General features: G+C 40.5%; 1 pseudogene; it reads left to right on the top strand.

The window, feature by feature from the left end:
- Nucleotides 1-3,972: 3,972 nt before the first annotated feature.
- LOC121083229 lies at nt 3,973-20,297 on the top strand (annotated as a pseudogene).
- The last annotated feature ends 1,575 nt before the right edge of the window (nt 20,298-21,872 follow it).

Here is a 21,872-nt window from a genome sequence, read left to right as displayed (position 1 = left end):
TGAGGCAAAACTGTAGAAATGCTGTCAATGTCAGAGGTAACTGCTACTGTTCTACTGCCTTCTCATCATGTTAGATGCACTGTGAAGACCACACTTTGCAGTTGTTAGCCACATTAAAGTGGCGGAAAGATGTTAATAGGAAATGTAAAATAACTCACTCTTAATGAATAAAAGGATATCAGATTTTTGTGGAAGGTATCAGTGCTTACCGAGCTCAATCTTGGTAAAATAATAATGCATAGACAGCATTGATAAAAACACAAAATTAGAAAAGTTCCCTGTAGCTCACACAGAGGTATGAGCAGAATGGATTAACAAGTGTCATCTTTTTCCCTGGATGACAGCTAAGTTTCAGTGGGGAATAAGCAATTTCAGCAGCAGACAGTACTACACTTCGAGATCCTTCAAGATGAAAGATAACGTATCTTAGTGTTGTGCATAATGTTAGGCAAAGACTAGACATTATAGTACTTCATCTATGGAATATTTTGGTTTTAATATACGGGAAGCAACAATCGAAGAATAGCTACAAAGTCACTGTGAGAGAACTTGTATGTTTATCAGATGCAATGGGCCACCTTGAAATGCCTTAGCTTATAGCAAAGGGTAGAGGTGACTTCTTGTAATGGTGAAACACTGTGGAACGGAGGCAATATTTCAATGTCATAATTACAGACCCCTTGGTCGTAACGTAATTCGATTAGAGCATTGTAAACTATGTTTTTACTCTAATATATCGCTGTCTCTGAACTATAGGTAAAATTCAACCAAGCCTGCTGATAGCAAATCAGCTTCAAGGAAGAGTATTGCCACTAAAAATAATTTGCAGTAAATAAAAGCATTAATTGTTCAGCTGCCTAGCGCTGTGTTACGTGATCAGGTGTGTCTGTAGCCATCACTGCCCATGCACACACACACACACACACACACACAGAGTTTGCTTTCTTTTATATTGCACTCCTCCAATGTGTAGGTTGATATATTTTCTTGGGTCTGTACTTGGTAAGCAGCCAGCCACCCTTTCCTCACCCAGCTGTTGAGTACCCTGTCCCTGTTGGTGAAGTCCTGGCTTGCCTCGTTGCCCCAGAACTCTTGCTGAGCTGAACCAGCACTTTCAGCTTGGTGAATCAGCATAGCTGGCACTGAATTAGTAATTCTTAGTGGTTGTGGGTGTTCAACTACACTTTGTGAGGTAATTACTTTTGGAAATGCCAGTTCAGCACAGCCAGGGACAAGCTGAAAAGGAGACACAGACTTTCCCAGCAGGGACAGCTGGGGCTGCTGATTAAAGATGGATGAATCTGTTTGGGAAAACAAATCTGCCTAAGCCACAGTTCTGCAAAACTTCCATATTAATTCCTGTGTTTGTGAAAATGTTTGTCTCCTTCCAGGCAGAGGTCTGGGGTTTTGTTTGTTTCTTGGCTGTTGCCACCATCCCATTTTCCTCCAGAAACTATGGTCTGGTGACTGCAAAATGTTGAATTACTTGTCTGGTCACATCCATGCAGAGTTGCTAATGGTGCTGTTCTCTGATAGCATCTTTGGCAACACCATGCAGCATCTCCTTCAGGAGCAGCAGTAAATGTCATGGCACAGAGAATAATGGTATGCAGTGAACCAGCAGAGAGGTTTAGAAATTGGCAACAGCTTACGTTGTTTTCTGCTGCATATCTTTATCAGGGCTGCTATTAGTACCTTTTATCTTGGAGACAATGCAGTCATATATTACATTTCTGAAACAGAAGGCTGCCCAGATTACAGGGAGAAGGTGACGTTAATGTTGTAATGAAGAAAAGTAACAAGGAGCAGAGAGGCTGTGTATAAAGTAATTCTATACTGTACGCAAACTCTGCTTAACATATGTGCTGTATATGGATTTCAAAACAACGTCTGAAGGGCAGATGTTCCTTGTCCTCCAGTGACAGGAAAGGTTACTGTCCATTTGCATCAGGTGGTGACTTCAGATTATTAGTGCATTTAAGTCCTAGAAAGTCTTAGCTGGACCATACATTTGTCATTTTCCTTCAGAATAAGCCAATAACAAACCAATTGCACACTAAGAAATCTATTTTTTGAAAAACAAAACAAAACAACGAAACAAAACCTCCCAAAACCTAGTAGCTGTTAGCGAAGACTATCTTGGTACGGATCACTGAGATGATTCTGTGTTGGGTCATATGGAAAGCTCGAGAGCCTGTTCCTGAAAATCTGGGGATAACTTGCCCATCATCGTGCTCAGCATTTGGAAATTCGTGTGCTGTGCGTTGTGCTGATTCCTCACTAGTTTGGGTCTGGTGTGTTAATGTATATACTGATTTCTGGTAATGCTCACGGCTCGCCTCGCAACTTGTGAAGCACTTTTATATCACAGGGGGTCTGAAAGGTGATTACAGAACAGAAGGAAAACGGGGAGTCTTAAGCCAAGCAAAAGCAAATACTATTTCATTAACTGAATGGAACAGCTTGAAATAAATATCTAATGTTGCTATATTTGTAGTGTTGGTATTAATCAAAGACAGTGTAATGGCTTTTGTAATATTGCTGCTGGTTTGAGGATGCTTAATAATCAGTTATCGTGATAAAAACATTTTAGTCAATGACCTTCTCCGTCATCTGGGTTTTCCCATTAACTTTGGCAAATCTGGACCTGCTCAGAGCCCATATAACCATTTTTTTGAGGAATTGTGTAGTCCAGACAGATTGCATGTGCTAGTGGCATGGCTTCTGGAGATCTCACTAGAAGTTAGTGCCTTTGAAAACTAATTTAAGCAGAGACAAAGCTAAGATAATTATCTTAATGTGCGCAATTATGCTGGATTAGAGCCCCGAGTGAAAGAAGCAGTTCAAATGCGGGCCTTAGTGTAAAATCAGAATTATTTCTTTATGTGGAAGGAACAGTGATCAGCTCCTGCCACATCATTTCTCATGAACACTGATCTCTGTGCTGTTCTTGTGGAAGTTCGTTATATGGATATTAAGGGGAAAGCACCTGGATGAACTCAGTTAAAGCCCAAGTCAGAGTCTAACCCATCCCAGTTAAGTTTGTCAAGGAGCCACAGGTGACACTCTCCTCTCTACCTCCAGTATCTGCTAGTTTATATATGCCTTTCAAACACACAAAGAGTTTTTAGGCGCCATGGTTGCATGCTGGGGCTTTCCCTCCTCCTTCCAGAGCCCAGATGAGAATGACACTGGAAGTCAGATGTACTGAAGCAATGAGGAGCTCATGGGGCATGGTCCTGCTTTACTTGCAAGGGAAGAGGTAGGGAGCTTGCAGCTGCCTCCTCCCTTGCAGGCTTAGTGCTGTAAGTCCAGGACTAAAAATCCTTTTGCTTGCCTGAATAAAATTGCTCATCTGCTCCATTTCTTCTGCTCAGGAGACTCCAGAGTTGTTCAATCTTTGCAGCATGAGACACCAACCAAGCTTTTAGGATGAGAGCTCCTCTCCCCAAAGCCTTGGGAGAATAGCTTGGTTCACATTGCCAAACCCTTAGTGTGTGGAAGAATGTCTTGCCAATAACCTCTGTTAGGAAAGCAAGGTGGAGGGGGCTGTTTAGAGAATTGGGATTAGATTAACATCTTTCCCCCAAACTCTTGCTGTGCTTCCCATTTTCCAATGAATTTTATATGTACCAGGTATCACTGGCCACCTGCTGTCGTGCTGATGGAGGCAAAGTCACTGCTGATTTCTGGAACAGCTAAGCCCCGTGGCATAAATCCTGCTGGGGTGAACCAGCCCCTTGTATATAAATAGCTGTGGTTGAGAGCAGGGCAGAAGCTGGGGCTCTTCTTGCAAACTGGAATCAAAATAATCCTGGCTCAACCAATATGAAAGTATGAAGAAACTTTTTTCCAGCATAGAAAAGGTTCTAAATCCAAACCGAAACAAAACAAAAAGACCCTTAACCAACAACTGGGAATGTTGCAGGAAAAGGAGTCAGGGCTGCAGGAGCGGATGGAATGGAGTGAAGCATGAAAGAAGGGAAGCGTTTGGCACTAGGGGGCAACGTGGTATCAGATAAATGGATGGATGCTTCCCTGGAAGACAGTGAAATATGGGGACAAGAGCATGCCACCAGACGGAGGAGAGACTTAAAAATAACAAGGCAGCCTGGTGAAGCACAGCGGAATGAGAAATTGAGTTTTACTGCCCTTAGTCATCATATTGACTCTGTGGCTCAGCCCGAGAGGGGAGTGGGAGCTGAAGAGGAGAGTGTAGCTGCTGGGGTTCGATCAGCCAGGCCAACTACAACAGTCAGACACAAGCTTTTCCTGAATGGAGGGGACGTGACAGAATCGTATTCATCATCTAGGTGCAGAAAGTGGGGGGAAATAAATATAATCTCCTGGCTGCCCGTGTTTCAAACCAACCTCTGGATTTGTGACCTCTGTAGCTTTACATCAGAAATGCTGTTAGTCTCTTGCAAAACAAGTGTAGAAGCTTTTGGTCCATAAATGCTGAGTTGATTCAAGTCTCGGCACAATATACATAGAAGAGTTACCTCTTTAAACCGCTCCATGTCTGTTTAAGTGTGACAGAAAGAAAGGGCGAAAGAGCATTTTGGTAACTCCTGATATATAATTTGCTAACAGAAGCCAATATTAAACTACATAATTGGTGAAATAACACTGTTTTAAAACCTATATAAATAAGCTTTTAGATTTGGACCCTGTATTTGACCAACTTTGATCATACAATAGATGGAAGATGAATCTAGACTAACAGACTGCTGAAGGTTATGCTTAGAACAGCATTTAAAAGCTTCTTTACAGAGGAAGTCATTTTTAGTCCATCCAGAATGTGAATATACTGGCCTAAGCTGCTCAGTACGCACAGATGGATCCCTGGCCCTATGGCAAAACCACCAAAACGACCTGGTGTCTTCATCCAGAGCAGATTGGCTGGATCTACACCACAGAGCATCTTTCTCCTCTGAGTCCCATGGGAACTTCAGATAAAATAGTTAATTAGTGCATGAAATTGTTTACAAAATACTGTGAGGATTGTGTTGCAACCTGCCAGAACTGTGTTTTTTATATTTGTGTGGTACAGTTGTGTCCACCTAATAATTTGCTATGAATGTAAAAAGCAGCCCTGTTTTACCTTCTCCTCCCAGACTCTCCCAACTCTTCTGCCTGTCCCACATAGGAGCTGCCTCTGGCACTCATCTTCATGCTTTCACTGAGCTAATTTAATTTGCTAAGTTTGCTTGTTTTGGTATGTTAATTTTTTGTCAGTTCAGTGAAAGAAGAAAACCCATGGTGGAGACCAACTGGGCACCAGATCTGGTACAAGCAAACCAGCAGCAGCTGGTAGGAGCAGGATGACCTATTCTGTGCCACGGGGACAGATTACACTGTCCCAGCTGGATCACTGAAATGCGCCCTTATTCCACTTTAAATTAATAAATTATTGATATGTAACTTATGTACACTGAGAAGATCTTGACAATCAGACCTATCCATTCATTAAAGCCAATTACTGCTTTTGATACTCAGAATGTAACAAAAACTTTCAGTAATTTTTGGGTGTTCCTCCCTTCTCCTCATCCCCAAAAATAAGAATTTTGAAAAGTTGAAGTCAGGTAAAAGGAAAGCTGTAGCAAAGATGCTGGAGAGATTTTGAAGTGTTCTGCTTTTCCCAGGGAAAGTCAGACTTCACCTTCTCGGATTTAGTCAAATCTGCATAGTAAAGCTAAATGCAAAATAGTTGAACATCATTGGAAATAATAGTCAAAATGAGGTGTTTTGCAATAAAAGAGCAGTTATTTCTAAGTGGGAATGAAGTGAATAACTAATTGACATTTCCGAAATGAGCTGTATTCTCATTTACTACACTGTAAACCAAGAATAATTCCACTGTGTTTTACTGCGTTAGTCATGTGAAAGTGATAGAACTGGATCAGAATCTGTTCTTTGCTTTATTGCTGGGTATGAAGAGTTATGAGTTGAAACAGCAGTATGAATCCTTCTGAACAGGCAAAATTGTTTCATTTAAGAAACCATTCTGGATACAATAAAATTGTGGTTGGAGCTCATTTTGTCCTTATGCTATGTGGGACAAAACTGCTTTTAGTGCTGTGCGTGTGTTTACAGCCTTTGGCACAAAGGGATTCAGTTATTTTCTGGGATCCAGGTACTTCACTAAAACACATAATTATATCTGTGGCATGGTAGCTATATTTTGTAGTAAGACATAATCAAACCCATGAAATAATTGCCATTATTCATAAAAAAGTTCAGTGACAAGAGGCAGCACAACTCAGTAACATTAATTCAGTCTTCCTGGTTGGGACAAAAGGTCCCTCTGCCCGGTGACCTCCCTTTGAAGGCACCAGAGAGGCGCTTAGGGAAGATGGCACAGACTGGGCAAACATAAATTCTATTTTCTCTTGATACTTTCCCAGCCATTAAACTTTTACAGGGACTATGTGAACCAGAAATGGTTTTGATGTTTCTAAGTAACACCCAATAGATTTCATTTGTATGGGCTTGCCCATTCATCCTTTGAATCCGTGCAGAATTTTAGCACTGGTAGTATCTTCTGATAGAGTCTCACATCTTCCCTATGTGTTATCTGGAGAAACACCATCTTTTGTTTGCTTTTAACTCCTTTTTCATTTGATACTGCCTGTTTCCTGTACTGGAAAAGACAGTAAATGATGAACCCTGTTCACCTTCTTCATGTAAGAGATTTTTATGTACCTACACGTCATATCCTCCAGAATTGTCTGTTTTCCCACACTGAAGAATTTTGTTAATCCTTCATTTTATGGAAGCCTGACTACAACCATCCCACAAAACATCCATATGCAGAAATTAATTCATAAAGGGATAAATTGACCTTGTGTTTGTTTCATTTTAACCTAAAACATAAGAAAAAAATACACAGGGTTTTTGTGATTTTGAATATGTTCCAAGTCAATCCTGTGAAGTGACCATCATTTTGTTTCAGTGCTTCTTACTTGAGAATAATATAATTTGAACTCTTTGAATATAGTAAGCAGACAGGTGTTATTGTTCTAAGCACTTTCTCAAGATTTGACAGCTTTTTATTTCATGCATCATTCGCCCCTTGCTATAGTAAGCACACAAAGTAACATTTCATTAATTCAAAGTTAAAAAGCTGATAGGATATTGAAAAATAATATCTGGACCCAGGCACATTGGTAATGAATTTCATGGTATTGTGGTACACCGAGTGATGCTTACACCACTGTAGAAATGTACTTACTGCAACATAAATAAGAGATTGAACTGGATATAATTTATTAATTTTGTTTATGGCTCAGAACTTGGACTAAAAACACCAAATGAACCCAACTCCAACGTTGTACAGAAGATGGACCTTAAATGGTGTGCATCAAAAAAAAGATTATCAGGATACAGACTTTTGCTCCCTTCATACTAGCTATGAAGAAGTACAAGGAGAGTCTCCCATGTGAATCTTTCTGAACAGATAACATTTGCTTTCTCCTAGAGGCAGTGCCAGAAATATTGCTGACTTCCAGGGTGAGTAGGATTTGCTGTGACATGTGTCACTTACATTACTCAAAAAGTGTAAGCAAGCAATGAAAATCGGGATTAATTTAAATTTGCATCACAGGTGGTGTACAGTATTGACAAAGGGATTTGAACTGCGGTTGGCTGTCAAAATGGCACAGTGGTTATACAAACACAAGTGAATCCAGCATCATACCGGTGTGAGGCTGTTTGCTAATGGTGCTGAAGTGCTGATGGCCTGCAAATGCTGTTGTGGTCTTAATACTTAGGTGCACATTTACATTAAAGGTATAGAGTTGGAAAAAATAACCACTTAAAATTTTATAATTAAAAAATATTTATTTAAGGTTGCCGGTACAGCATCCTGCTATTATAATCCATAATGATGTCACTACATTAAGTTTTTTTCACTAAATGCTTCTATCTGATAGATTCATTTGAACAGCAAACACAGATATTTCTATTTTCTGAATTTCAGCTGTTGCTTATGAAAAGTACAGTAGCATTTTTAAAAGGATTGGAAAAAAATTGTTAAAATGGAAAATTATGTATAAAGCAATTTAAATGAAACTACTTCATCTAAACATCAAATGTATTGTCATGAGGTAAATTTTCCTGTCAGATGCATTTGGAAATGGAGAACAACTTTCTAATATCAACATGTGCATTTTAAACATAAAAAAATCCAGTAATATGAAATAGAAAGGGAGGAAAAAAAACCCCCAAACTAGCCCCAGTTTATGGATAGGCTTTGTTTCTTAGACATATTATTTAACATACTTTATATAAAAGTGGGTTCCATTTTTTTTTTATTTTGGTAGCTTTTCTAATTCTTGGTTCCCAAGTCCATCTGGGGTTCATATATAGCCAATGACAAAATGGAAGTGATTTATTTCTGGGCACTGGGGCTTCCTTCACTAGCCAAATGTAGTGATCCGGTGCCATCAGCCATGGGTATTTCTAGCCGTTGGTAGAGAGCTGGCAGATATGCCTTAGAACTGGACAGAGACCTGGCAGCTACTGGAGGTCACCTCAGCCAGTGGCCTTTAGTCTCAGGGTAGGAGTCAATTTAAATGCCTACGTATGGAAGCATCCTGCATTGCTTCCAGCTGCTGCAGCAAGAAGAGGTGGATCTTTGGGAAGGCCTGTGGCACATCTGCCTGCACTGTACAGATATCCTGGATATCTCTGGGCACCGTTGGTGGCAGTAGGCATCTCTCCTGCCTTTAGGCATAACAGGTAAATGGACTGCACAGGTGGTCTCTGCTGATCTGCCTTTGGGTGCCTACTTTAGGTGAAGCGAGTCTCTCCACAGGCTCCAGTGACTATGCTGGCCAGCTCTTTGTTTGCTGTGAGACAGTGGACAACAGCACAGATGTAGACATTGACATTTAGTGGGACTTAGCAGTGTTAGGTTTACGGTTGAACTTGATGGTCTTAAAGGTCTTTTCCAACCTAAATGATTCTATGATTTAGGCACTTTAGGCATTTAGGCATATGTAAACATCCATACTGAAAGTCAGTCCTACCCTAGATGGTAGTTACTCATTCGATTCAGTGCTCATTGTGCTCACAATAAAGAGCACACTCAAGAAAACTATGTTATTGAATAGTATTTTTCAGGACAGGGTGTGTGGATGCGTGGGGGGGTGCATTTTTGAGGGTGATTTAACTCTTCAGCATGTCTCCTTTGTTCAGTCAACCACTGCACTGTGTAAAGCTGAAAGTATTTTTTAGCACTACAGATGTATCTTTTTATAAGTGATGTTATTTTTATTGCAACCACTCCTGAGTGCTTTTTTCATGATTTTGGAATAGGTAGTGAAGGAAGAAAGCTGGAGTGGTGGGGAAGGTGGAGAGGTGGGTTCTGCTTCATGCACTTTATATACATGGGCTGTGATTAAGTAAAATAGCTCAACTTGTAGTAGAAACACATCATAAGGGTTGTGCTTATCTTTATGTCTTTGTAGTCTATAAGCAATCTTAACATCAGGGGTATGCTAAAAAGGCTGTCATGAATAAGGACAACTTTTAACAATGGTATTTCCAAACTAGCATCATGAAATGGATAACTGCTAGTGATAGCAGGACATCTGAAATGTAACACAAGATAGAATACGGGAAGTTGACTCAGAAAACATGCTCCAACGCACAAGTCTAGCATCTGTGTTAGAAACGTGTATTTATTCTTTGGGTGAAGCTAAGTGCAAATTTTAAGTGCTGAGCCTAGTGCAATGACCACTTTGCATGAGGTTTCACTGTAATCTTTGACAGCTATGTGAACAGGAAAATCTAGCTGGGTGGAAAGGAATACACTAACCATAAAATGTAATCAACATGGAAAATAAGAGAGCTGTTCTTACATCCATGGTTTGGGGAAAGAGAACTGAGAAGCAGTTTTCTAACCCTTCAGGCTTGTTAAGAAACACATGAAATGCAATTCCAATTTTAACAGCAGAGTAGCCAGATGGACTTTAGGATAAAGCATTCCTGGAGGAGGAGAAAAAAGAAAGTAAAACCTCCTAAATCCAATGAGAAGCTGGACCGATCGAGGAGATTATAGTATCAAACAGAAGCTTGATAATTATTCTATAATTTTGCAACTCTGTATCTCATTTAATGTAATATTTTAACCTTTTCCTTAATAGAGTAAACCAAATGCATTGTCTTTCTTCAATTTTGTTTTATGGAAAGTCTGGTCATTGAGTAATCTGTCTCAGCAAAGAGCTCCACTCCTTTGAGCATAGTGACTCTGGGTAGCAGGAAATGGAATGATCAGGGAAGATCTACCAGCCAACATCAGTAGTAGATTCCTGGAAAGTAGATACTGGTCAGTAGTTATTTCACAGAGTAATAATGCTAGGATATGGAGAAGAGGTCTTCCAAAGCGTTTGTGAGGAGCGGTAAGAGTGGTGGCAAGGTGACTTCTGATGTTGTGAAAGACTATCGGTGCATGTGAGACAAGGAGCAGTTGCAGCTCTGCAAGTCCCTGAAGGGACTGTAAAGCTGTTTCTCAAGATGTCTGAACTTCCCAGAATTCCTGGGCTAAAATTTGGTTTACCACATCTTTAAAAAACAGCTTGGGGCTTGCCTATTTCTGCACATGCTCCTTTTTTTTTGCTGTATCCTGTGATCCAGAAATTTTAACTTAATTGCTGGTAGCCTAAAAAGGGGAATATTGAGCACACCTTGTCTACCTTATGATTTGCATTTTCTATCAACTTTCTGACATCACTGGGTTTTCCCCAACCTTTCCTCCCTTTCTTAACAAGAAAAAACATTTAAGTTGCAATCCTTCTTGTGATTCAACACTGGCTTTTTCAAAGCATAAAATGGCATCATGACAATGCAGCTTACCAAGGTCTCTTGCTGTGACTGATGTAATTAAAGACCTTTTCCCTAGATCTTGTGTATGATCATTGAAATTTTTGCAAGTATCCAGCTGAATGCAAGGGAAACTGAACATGAACATGGCAAACTAAGAAGTTTAAATTATTCAGTCACGCTTAAAAGTTTTGTTTTAACAAGGGCAAGAAAAATACGTGTTCTGTTGAAACTGAAAACCGAGGGTCAATACGCTTTCATTGAAAAGCTTTCCCTGAAGAGCAATGTTTATTATAACTTATAACTTATTAAGCTTTCTGACTGATGCTGTGCAACACACAATGAAAGAAAATCAGCCCAGAGGATCTCTTCCAGTCACGGGAACAAAGATCAGATAAGGATGTAACTATGGCTGCAGACAGTGATAATTCACAATGTTGATGTGGAGATGAAAACGAAAGGCTTTATTGTTGACCCAGCCAACACAATACTCATCCCTAGGTACAGCAGAGAAAGCTTTGAGTAGCCCTTTATCTGGGACTGAGGAAGGCATAAGCAGAGGTGAGAAGCTAGTTCTTTCATGGAATGAATTTAGGTAGGGAAAAGATGAGTAATCTTCTGGTCTGTTAAACTGGTATGGGACAAGGTTTTGATAAAAGTCTGTGGAAAAGTGAATTTGGGAGCGAATTACATGAATCTCCAAGGTATTGGAGGTGGTCCTCTTAAGCACTAGAGCACATAGAGGGGGATGAGAGGAGGAGACAAGAGGATGTGGTGCAGATAGTATCCAGCTGTTGCTTGGGAAGTGAGCGTTTCCTTTCATACTTTGTATGGCATGAACCATATACTCCTCTTTACAAATACTGTCTTGAATTAATGAAGGTGTGTATTAAACTCTGTTCATGGCAATTAGCAACCGATAATCATCATTAGTTTGTTGCTATCACCTGATCCTTCTTTTTGGGGTGTACATACATTCTTATTTCCTTAAAATTGCAGTTACATCTTCCTTGTCATCTGTGGTACATTATTCGATCTTCTCAACCTCTTGCAAGTATTTCAGAAGACTCTTTCCATTAGTTGTGTCTGATGTTGGCAACATCTTCCTGAAAAAAAAAATCTTTTAAAAATATAATTGTGTTGTACTGAAAATTACAGCACATTATCTCCAGTACAATAATGAGAGCAGCATGAAAACTTGCAAATAAATGGCAAAATAGATTATCACCCTTTCACACACATTTTTTAGATATTTTGCAACATTATTTCTTTCTGTAATATAAAGTCAGGAATGTGATAAATGGCAGTATAATTTATTGTTGTTTAGCAGACACAGTATATATTATTAAGGTTTACAAGACTTCTATGTCTTGCCAATTATGTGAGGAACACCAGGTAAACCGTTTTGGAAAGTGTCATGGATGCAAACAGCTGATAATAGAGCCAAGAATGATGCTTCTGGGCACTTCCTTAAACCCAGATGTTGATGGGTGTTCCATATAATTTTCTTTGCAAGTTTTCTTTTGCCTGTTTCTGTGTCTTGTACAAGAAGTATTCCCCATGTTTTGTTTCTTTCAATTATTTTACTAGAAGGGTATTAGTTGTAGTAGTAGTTCACTGTCTTATGCCAGTGCTCAGAGATTTCAATGAGCGATAGACTTCATGACACAATGCGTTATAATCGCTGTGTGCAATTTCCTATGGGCTGCAAAAACCTCATTTACCAAGGAGTTAATGATGTAGAAGTGAACAAATGTTGTGAGGCTCTTGTAGCTGCTTTCTCCACTGGAATTAAATTTACTACAATTGCCTGGAAAGCAGCGTCCTTACTCCAACTCAAAATAAAACATTTTTCTTTATTTTTTTAATCTCACAGTTTGAGCAAAAACTAAGTTATTCTCATCTCCTTGTCATTTCTATTAGGGATTTGAACGTTTACCATTAACATAACATTAATTCTTCAGCTCTTGGACTGTTTTGCAAGTCTTCTAATTTAGTTGTGGTAGAGCAACATACTAGCAGCTAGCAAATGGTTGACATTAGTCAAACAAAAAACCTTACAATATCAGTAGAATATGGGTAAAAAGTTGAAATTGTTCCAAAGTTTTTCTCTCTAGGTATAATCCCAAATGAGATTCCAGGATTACAGCTGGGTATTTTGTTTTTAGGCAGGAGACAGGAGGGAGACTGCAGGATCCTGGCACTGCAGTTAGGTTGATCTAGAGCACTGCTGGCTTGTGACTTACGATGTACAAGATCCACACTTCAGATGATACACTATCAATACCTACGCTAGTCATCCAAACCCTGTTACAATGCAGAATATTGCCAGCTCTGCTGTTCCAAGAACTGACTATTAAAGTTAAATGTAAATTGCCAGGTTTGGGAGTGCTTCCCCATGCTTATGTAAGATAAGCAACCTAACCTCAGCCTCACTTCTAAGTCACGGACTAGCCTTTATACATTTCATGTCTCCATGAGATGGGAACCCTGGCTCTCAGGTTGAAATAGAGTTCAGCTGCACAGACATTCTAGATGTCCATCTCTAACATGTTGGATTTTGTTTGGAATGTGTTTGTTTTTTGGTTTTTTTTTTTTTTTTTTCCTCTGAATATGATGAAGTTATCACATTACAAAGCTTCACATTTTGGAATTTGATCCAAATTTGAATTGGTGTTGATGAGGGCACCAAAAGCCACATTTCAGCATGCAGAGAGATGAATGAGGATAACAGGGCTTTGAAAGGGCCAGTTGAATCTGGCAATCAACAAACGGTCCCAGGACTGGTGCCACAGCCAGGGGTTTGGCTGCTTAGACCATGGGACCCACTTTGAGGAACCTGGTCTGCTGGGGGCTGATGGGGTCCATCTGTCAGAGAAGGGGAAGAGCATCTTCGGTCATAGGCTTGCCAAGCTGGAGAAGAGGGCTTTAAACTAAAGTTGCTGGGGGAGGGGAACCTCAATCCATCCCACTCCTACCAGTTTGATGCCAGTGCCAGCAAGATATGCCCAGGGCCTGGTGAGGAATCACAGGTCAGCAGGAGAGCACCTGAAGAGCAGCACAGAGGAATTCTGCCACCCAGCCAGTAAGTCAGCTCCATCAGGGGCCCAACTTAAATGCCACTATGCAAATGCACATAGCATGGGGAATAAACAAGAGGAGTTAGAGACATGCATACAGCTGCAGGGCTGTGATCTTATTGGCATCACGGAGACATGGTAGGATGGCTCCTGACTGGAGTGTTGTAATGGAAGGATACAGGCGTTTCAGGAAGGATGCTTAGGGGAGACAAGGAGGGGGTGTCGCCCTCTATGTCAATGATCAGCTGGAGTGCATGGGGCTCCACCTAAGGATGCAACCAAGAGTTTATGAGTCAGGATTAAAGGGACGGAAGGAACAGGTGACTTCACAGTGAAGGTCTGCTACAGGCTGTCCAACTAGGAAGACCAGGTGGATGAGGCCCTCTATAGACAGATAGGAGCAGCCTCACGGTCACAAGCCCTGGTGCTCATGGGGGGCTTCAGCCACCCCAATATCTGTTGGAGGGAAAACACAGCAGGGCATGAGTAATCCAGGAGGTTCCTGGAATGCATTGATGGTAACTTCCTTCTCCAAGTGCCAGAGGAGAGGTGCCATGCTGGACCTTGTTCTCAGCAACAAGGAGGGGCTGGTGGGGAATGGGAAGCTCAGGGGCAGCCTTGGCTGCAGTGACCATGAAACGGTGGAGTTGAAGATCCTTAGGGCAGTGAGGAGGGTGCACAGCAAGCTCTCTATACAGGACCTGAGGAGAGCAGGCTTTGGCCTCTTCAGGGATCTGCTTGGTGGAGTAGCATGGGTTAGAGCCCCGGAGGGATGAGGGGCCCAAGAAAGCTGCTTCATATTCAAGAATGTCTCCTTCAAACTCAGGAGTGATACGTCTCAACAAAGAGGAAGTCAGGCAAAAATGCCAGGAGGCTGCATGGATGAACAAGGAGCTCCTGGGCAAACTCAGACACAGAAAGGAAGCCTACAGGCATGGAAGGGGGTGGACAGGGGTGGACAGGTAGCCTGGGAGGAATACAGAGAAATTGTCTGAGCAGCCAGGAATCAGGTTAGGAAAGCTAAAGCCCTGATAGAATACCATCTGGCCAGAGACATCAAGAGCAACAAGAAAGGCTTCTATAGGTACTTCCTTGATAAAAGGGAAACTGGGGATAATGTGGGTTCTCTCTGGAAGGAAACAGGAGACCTGGTTATTCAGGGTATGGAGGAAGATGAGATACTCCATGACTTTCTCACCTCAGTCTCCACTGGCAAGAGCTGCAGCCACACTGCCTAAGTCACAGAAGGTAAAGGCAGAGACTGGGAGAATGAAGAACCACCTGCTGCAGGAGAAGATCAGGTCTGAGACCATCTAAGGAAATTCATTTCATGTGACCTGATGAGATGCATCTGTGGGTCAGGAGGGAAATGGTAGATGAAGTGGCTGAACCACTATCCATCATATTTGAGAGGTCATGGCAGTCCAGTGAAGTTCCCATTGACTGGAAAAAGGGAAACATACCCCTTATTTTCAAAAAGGGAAATTATGAAGATCCAGGGAAATACAGACCAGTCAGTCTCACCTCTGTGCCTGGCAAGATCAGCAGATCCTTCTGGAAACTAAGCTAAAGCACATGGAAAATATGGTGATTGGTGATACCCAGCATTGTTTTACTAAGGTCAAATTGTACCTAACAAGTTTGATGACCTTTTGTAAGAGTGTTACAGGACTGGTGGATAAGGGAAGAGCAACTGCTGTCAGCTACTTGTACTTGTGCAAAGCATTTGACACTGTCCCACATGACATCCTTGTCTCTACATTGGAGAGACAAGGATCTGATGGATGGACCACTCGGTGGAGAAGGAATTGGGTGGATTGTTGCATTGAAAGTGTTGTGGTCAATGGCTTGATGTCCAAATGGAAACGAGTGACAGGTGGCGTTCTTCAGGGGTCAGTATTGGGACTGGCACTATTTAATATCTTGGTCAGCAACATCGACCAAAGTAAGATTGAGTGCATGCTCAGCAAGTCTGCTGATGACACCAAGCTGTGTGGTGTGGTTGACACACTGCAGGAAAGGGATGCCATCCAGAGGGACTTTGATGGGATTGGGAGTTGGGCTCATGCAAATCTCATGAAGTTCAACAAGGCCAACTGCAAGGTCATGCATGTGAGTTGGCTGGGCAGAGAATGGATTGAGAGCAGCCCTTAGGAGAAGGGCTTAGGAGTGTTGGTGGAAGAGAAACTCAACATGATCCAGCAGTGTGTGCTTGTAGCCCAGAAAGCCACCCAAATCCTGGGCTGCATCAAAAGCAGTGTGGCCAGCAGGTTGAGGGAGGGGATTTTCCCCCTCCGCTCTGCTCTCATGAGACCCCACCTGCAGTGCTGTGCTCAGCTCTGGAGCCCCCAACATGAGAAGGACATGGACCTGCTGGAGTGAGTCCAGTGGAGGCCACGGAGGTGACCAGAGGGCTGGAGCACCTCTCCTGTGGAGACAGGCTGGGAGAGTTGGGGTTGTTCAGCCTGGGGAGGAGAAGGCTCCGGGGAGACCTTATAGCAGCTGCCAGTGCCTAAAGGGGCCGACAAGGACGCTGGAGAGGGGCTTTCTACAAGGGCAGGCAGTGACAGGACAAGGGGGAATGGCTTTAAACTGAAATAGGGGAGATTTAGGTTGGACATGAGGAAGAAACCCTTCCCCGTGAGGGTGGCGAGGCACTGGCCCAGGCTGCCCAGAGCAGCTGTGGGTGCCCCATCCCTGGCAGGGCTCAAGGCCAGGCTGGACGGGGCTCTGAGCAACCATGGCAGGGGGCTGGGACTACATGATCTTTGAGGTCCCTATCAACACAAACCATTCTAGGATTCCAGGATTCTAGGATGACAATACAGGGTGATGTCAGCCTAAGTACCTGTCATCTCACACCAAAATTAAAGCTCTTGCTTTAAAAAATAGTAGCATCAACTTTATGAGAAGAAAAAGCCAGTCCTATGGAACATGTTAAAATTTTTCCTATCCCCAATCCAGCCATAGACAATTACTTTTCACTAAAAATTATGAAACAGTGACTGTAGTTGGGGATGATTCATCAGTGACATTTCCAAGATATGCATCTTCCTGAACAATAACAGAAATAAATCTTCCAGTATCATATTCATATGCTTCTTGATCACAGTAAAATGCCAAAAGATTAACCAGATACCAGTTAATGCTTCATGGATCTCTGAATGAGCTGAACAGGCAGTGTTTTACAAGAATCGGAAACTGTTTCCTCCACTAGAGACAATAATGTCTCTAACTACTTCAACAATTAAAATCATTGTAGTGATTGTGCAAAGTGTATTAATTACCGTTGTTAATTGGAATCCATGAATCAAAAGAGGAAAGCTGTTATCCTGTAAGCTGAACCTGACTTCTCTGAGTACAGTGAGATTTATCTTCAAGGGAAAACATAAATTCAGATGCTTCTCTTCAGTATTTACTATTTGTGTCACACTAACATTGTCCTAAGATTGGTTTTAAAAATTGTTAGTCTCTGCTTTACTTTGTGGCTCAACTGCTTTTATAAACTCACCCAAACGCTCCCCTGGAGGATAAATTCAAGGCACTGTGACATATTCTAGGGTCTTTTGTGTGTCCTTTGCCAGTTAAACCTGGTCTGAGCATGACTATTAACTATGTAGCTCATAAGAAAGTCTACTAAAGAGCAATAATGTGGCAACCCTTTCTGTGAAGTTAAGAAAGGGCAAGAAGGTGAACAGAAGGATTCAAGGAACTGCATACCAGGAAGGGAGACTATGATGATCCAGCATCAGGTATGATCAGGTCCTGGTTGCTGTCATCCATAAACTGGGCTTTTGTATCTTGGTGCTTGCAGGTATGTGTCACCAGCATCCATCAGTGGACTCATCCTTCAGAGAATCCCTGAAGGTGATAGCACTAATATAGTCCATCAGGAAGCTCTTAAGGAGATAAAGGAAAAGAAAATATTTATTTAGAAGCCATTCTTGGGAGCAGAGCACATTAGTCAAAGGCCACTGACAGAGCACTGAGGGACAGGATCTTTCCTTTACCTGATTCTATAAAACCTTAAATATTACCAGGATGCATAGTTTGTGTGGTGGCTTCTTTCTGGAGGAGCTGGTGGAACTCCTCAAGGAATGAATGTTCCTTCGTGTCTCAAGTCGTTATTCCCATTTTTGGCCTTGCTTAGAGGAAAATGAAATGGGTAGGTAAAGATTAGATAAGATTTTCTTTAAAAATCTTATTTTTGATAGTGAATATGAAGATAGAATAGAATTTTGTAGCTGTTAAAGCAGCTGAGAATCCAATTTAGTCATTTATTTTTCTAGATTGTATCCTCCCTTGTAGTTTCTTCTACTTTATAATTGCAGTGCTGTTTTTTGTAAGTGCATAAAAATAAAGTGTTATTGTCATGTTCCCTTGAGTAAATTACTGGCTACATTTTTGGGGTAACTGACTATTGTAATTATGTAACGTGTATACAGCATACAGGCAGCTTTATGCATATAACTTTAAAATATATGTTAGTCATTGAGTTACACTTCTTTATATATATATATATATATATGTATATATATTTTAGTAAGATGTGACATTTCCACTATTTTGAATACTTTTGGTGAAAAACATGATAGAAAAAGTAAACATACCAATGTATTCTTAGTTTAGATTTGTTGGCTTGCTTTTTCCCTTGGGCTTTTTAAAATCTCAAATTGATAGACAATATTTTGTATATGTGTCTCTCTTTTTTTTTTTTTTAATTGAATTGTTGTGATGAAGAAAGTATGCTTACCTTTTAAGAAAAAACCCTCCTAGTCTTTGAAATTACAGGGACCTAAACTGCAATGTATGTTTAATAACAATGAAGTATTGACAAGAAGCAAAAGCTATGGAGATTTTAAATCCATTTTTTCATTTCAATAAGTTAATGAAGAAATGTACTTATACCAATCTAAGTTAGCTATTTCTCTTCTGAACGGTTCAACAAAAACTTGAAGTTTTTACCACATTCAGATTAGAAGCTTGATCTCCCTTTTATTGTGAGTCATTTTACTCTGTCGAGAAATGGATACCAGAAGTATATGTCAACTTTCCAGAAAAACAATTAATATTTTACTGTCAAAGAACTTTCAGACTTTTTCCAGTGGCCAAATGACCTCAGCTGCCTCTTACCCTGTTGTCAAAGTCTTAAAAAAAACCCCAACCAACCAAACAAACCAAAAAATGAGGAGGTTAATACACTGGCTATTCCACATCCCTTAGGAAAAGTGTAGGCAAATCTTATGTGTGTAAAAGGTTAGAATAAATTATTAAATCCTTCTTTGATTTGCATGTTCAGCAAGGACACCAACAATTATTTTCCACTGCCATATCCAGATGTCTTTCCTCCAGATGTCTGGAGCTGGGGTTAGTCAGATACCATCAGGTCTGCTCAACATCCTGCACAGCTCCACAGGCTAATCAGGCAGAGGTGACCAAACCAGCAAGGTGTTGCCACCAGTTCTTATGATTTCAATAAGTATTGTAGCTATTGAAGTTGTTGTTGGTTTTATTGGAAATAGATTTATTACAACTGTTAATATCATTAAGTGGATCAAAAGCAAAAAAGATGTCTTCTGCTGGTAGGATCCTGATCTTTCTGAGCACGTCAAGATTCATCTTGCAGGTGACCATACTGACGCACGTTCATAGTTTCTACTTTGTACATGAGTTTAAGTTGGCTTTCATGTACAAGCTTTTGGCACTGTATAGATGTTTGTAAACCATACTAGTTCATGGTTCAGTACCTGGCTCTGTGTACTCTGCTGTGTGAAAATAATGTCATCTAATGGCTGCTGCTGCGAATCGAGCTCAGAACAGCTGGGATGGTCTCATGGATTCTTCCAGTGATGATCTGGTGATCTCTTCTGTGACTTCTCTTCTTCTACTATGGATTACACCCAGCGCTTACTGCTGCAGCTCAACAGGGAACTGTAGAGAAAATAGCACAGCATGTATATACTGACTGGGGTAGTTCACATCTCTGCCTGCTGCTTCTTTACCTTGCAGACTTTTTTTCTTCTAGTACTGTCTGTGGTAACCTCAGCTCTATTAATTACTTCTCTGTGGAAACACACAAAGAAGATGCAATTTTATGTAGATATTTTCAGGAATCCTTTTATAAATATTCACCTAGCTGCCAATAAATCTATAATTTCTTTCTTGATCCTGTATCTTTCCAGTTTTGTAGCTCAAATTCTGTTAATACTGTCGACTTCTCAAAGGAAAGATGTTGTGAAAGTTGCAGTATCCTTAGCTGTAACTGGTGCATATCCTTCCATACACTCTATTATCCTTATCATACTCAATTCAGAACTGAAATTGGCATTTGGGATCCTTTGCCAGCATTTTAAGTGCCATTTGGAAAATATGACTCTAAGCCCCATATAATAACTTGAGAGAAACACTCTCCGGTAACAGACTTGAAATCAAGACTTTTAATTTATGTATTGTTTCACCATCTTTTTTCTTAGTCAGTAACTCTTCTTCTAGAGGTTTCTGTGATTAAACCTCCTTAACATTTTGAAACATCTGAAATAACATGCATTTTTGCCTCTCCTACACCACTCTTTCTCCTTCAATCTTACTTAACAGACTGAGAATAAAAATGCACTGAAAGACAGCAATGCACTTGAATAAGAAAGCAAGTACAGGATGCTTTGTGATTTCAGATTCTCAGTTTAAGACTGACACTGAATGATACATTTAAATTGAAGAAAATGGGGCTAAAACAGAGACAAAATTTACAGAGCTCACCAGTATCAGTTCTCTGCTAAAGGATCTTTCACCTGAGAAGATTAAAATTGCATTAAAGACATGTTGTACAAGCCTTGGTTAGTGTGACATGCAAACAGAATATGCTTCTAAACATGAAAAATCAGCTAAAATATAACCTAAGGGAAGATTAAGATTCGGAAACATGCAGCCAATTAATATAATCAAATTATATTTTAAATCAGGTTTATTTGTGTTAGGATTCCAGTAAGTATATAGCAGTTTAGTGGCTAAAAACCTCTTTAAAATGGATATGTATGTTCAAAACATATTTTATGTTATTTCATTTGGTTTTCTTGAAAGTGTATTATAAGGTGGTGATTAAAATGCAGATAGATGCAAGTTCATAGATCTACCTGTCCACTGTAGAAAACCTCCTTCTTGTTGACTGTTCTGATCACAAATTTGCCTTTTTAGGTGATTTGCTGTTGCTTTGAGTAGTTGCGAGTTCTTTCTAAGGCTGTTCTCTTTTAATATTTTATGTTACTATGAAGTTTCACATGAGGTTGATGAAATATGTTCCAGAAATCCTGTCGTGTTTTATCAAATAATGTGTTAGATGATTCTAGTCTGAAATTCTTAGCTTACCTCAGGTATTTTCATGCTGTATATCCTCTCTGCAGGAATTTAGATAATGCTAGATTATAAATCACAATCGTGAGAGTTTCAGTCCCATCTATAAAAGTAATGAGCAGGGTAATTCACTCAGTTGTTGGAGTGTATCGGCTTCGATTTTTGAAACGTTGGATACTATGCTTTATAAAATGCTTTGAAATCAGTATTTAACAATATTAGATAAAGGGTGAACATAATAATTTTAATTGATACTTTAAAATATTTTTTACAACAAAACGTACGTTAATAGGAGACATAAATCAATGCACTGTGTAATAGGAAGTGATACGATTATTAGTATGCGTAAACAGTGGGGTCAAACTGCATACCAGGGAGGAAGGTTGATTAAACTCATAAACACGTTTGGAGGTGCAGTACAACATGTCGTAAAACTAAGATTAACATAATGTCCAGTGCTTTGCGTGCTGCATGGAGAGAAACCCACAGCCCCTCGAGAGCCCTGCCAAGCCACCACCCTGCGCTACAGCTGCATGTCCTGCCAACATGGACCCAGATGAGAAAAGTCACACAGTGATAACTTTTTTGGTCTTTTTTTCCAGCTGGCAACATCATAAA

Source organism: Falco naumanni, chromosome 2 (assembly GCF_017639655.2).
Source record: "Falco naumanni isolate bFalNau1 chromosome 2, bFalNau1.pat, whole genome shotgun sequence".
Taxonomy (NCBI): domain Eukaryota; kingdom Metazoa; phylum Chordata; class Aves; order Falconiformes; family Falconidae; genus Falco; species Falco naumanni.
This window is presented reverse-complemented; position numbering and strand designations above follow the sequence as displayed.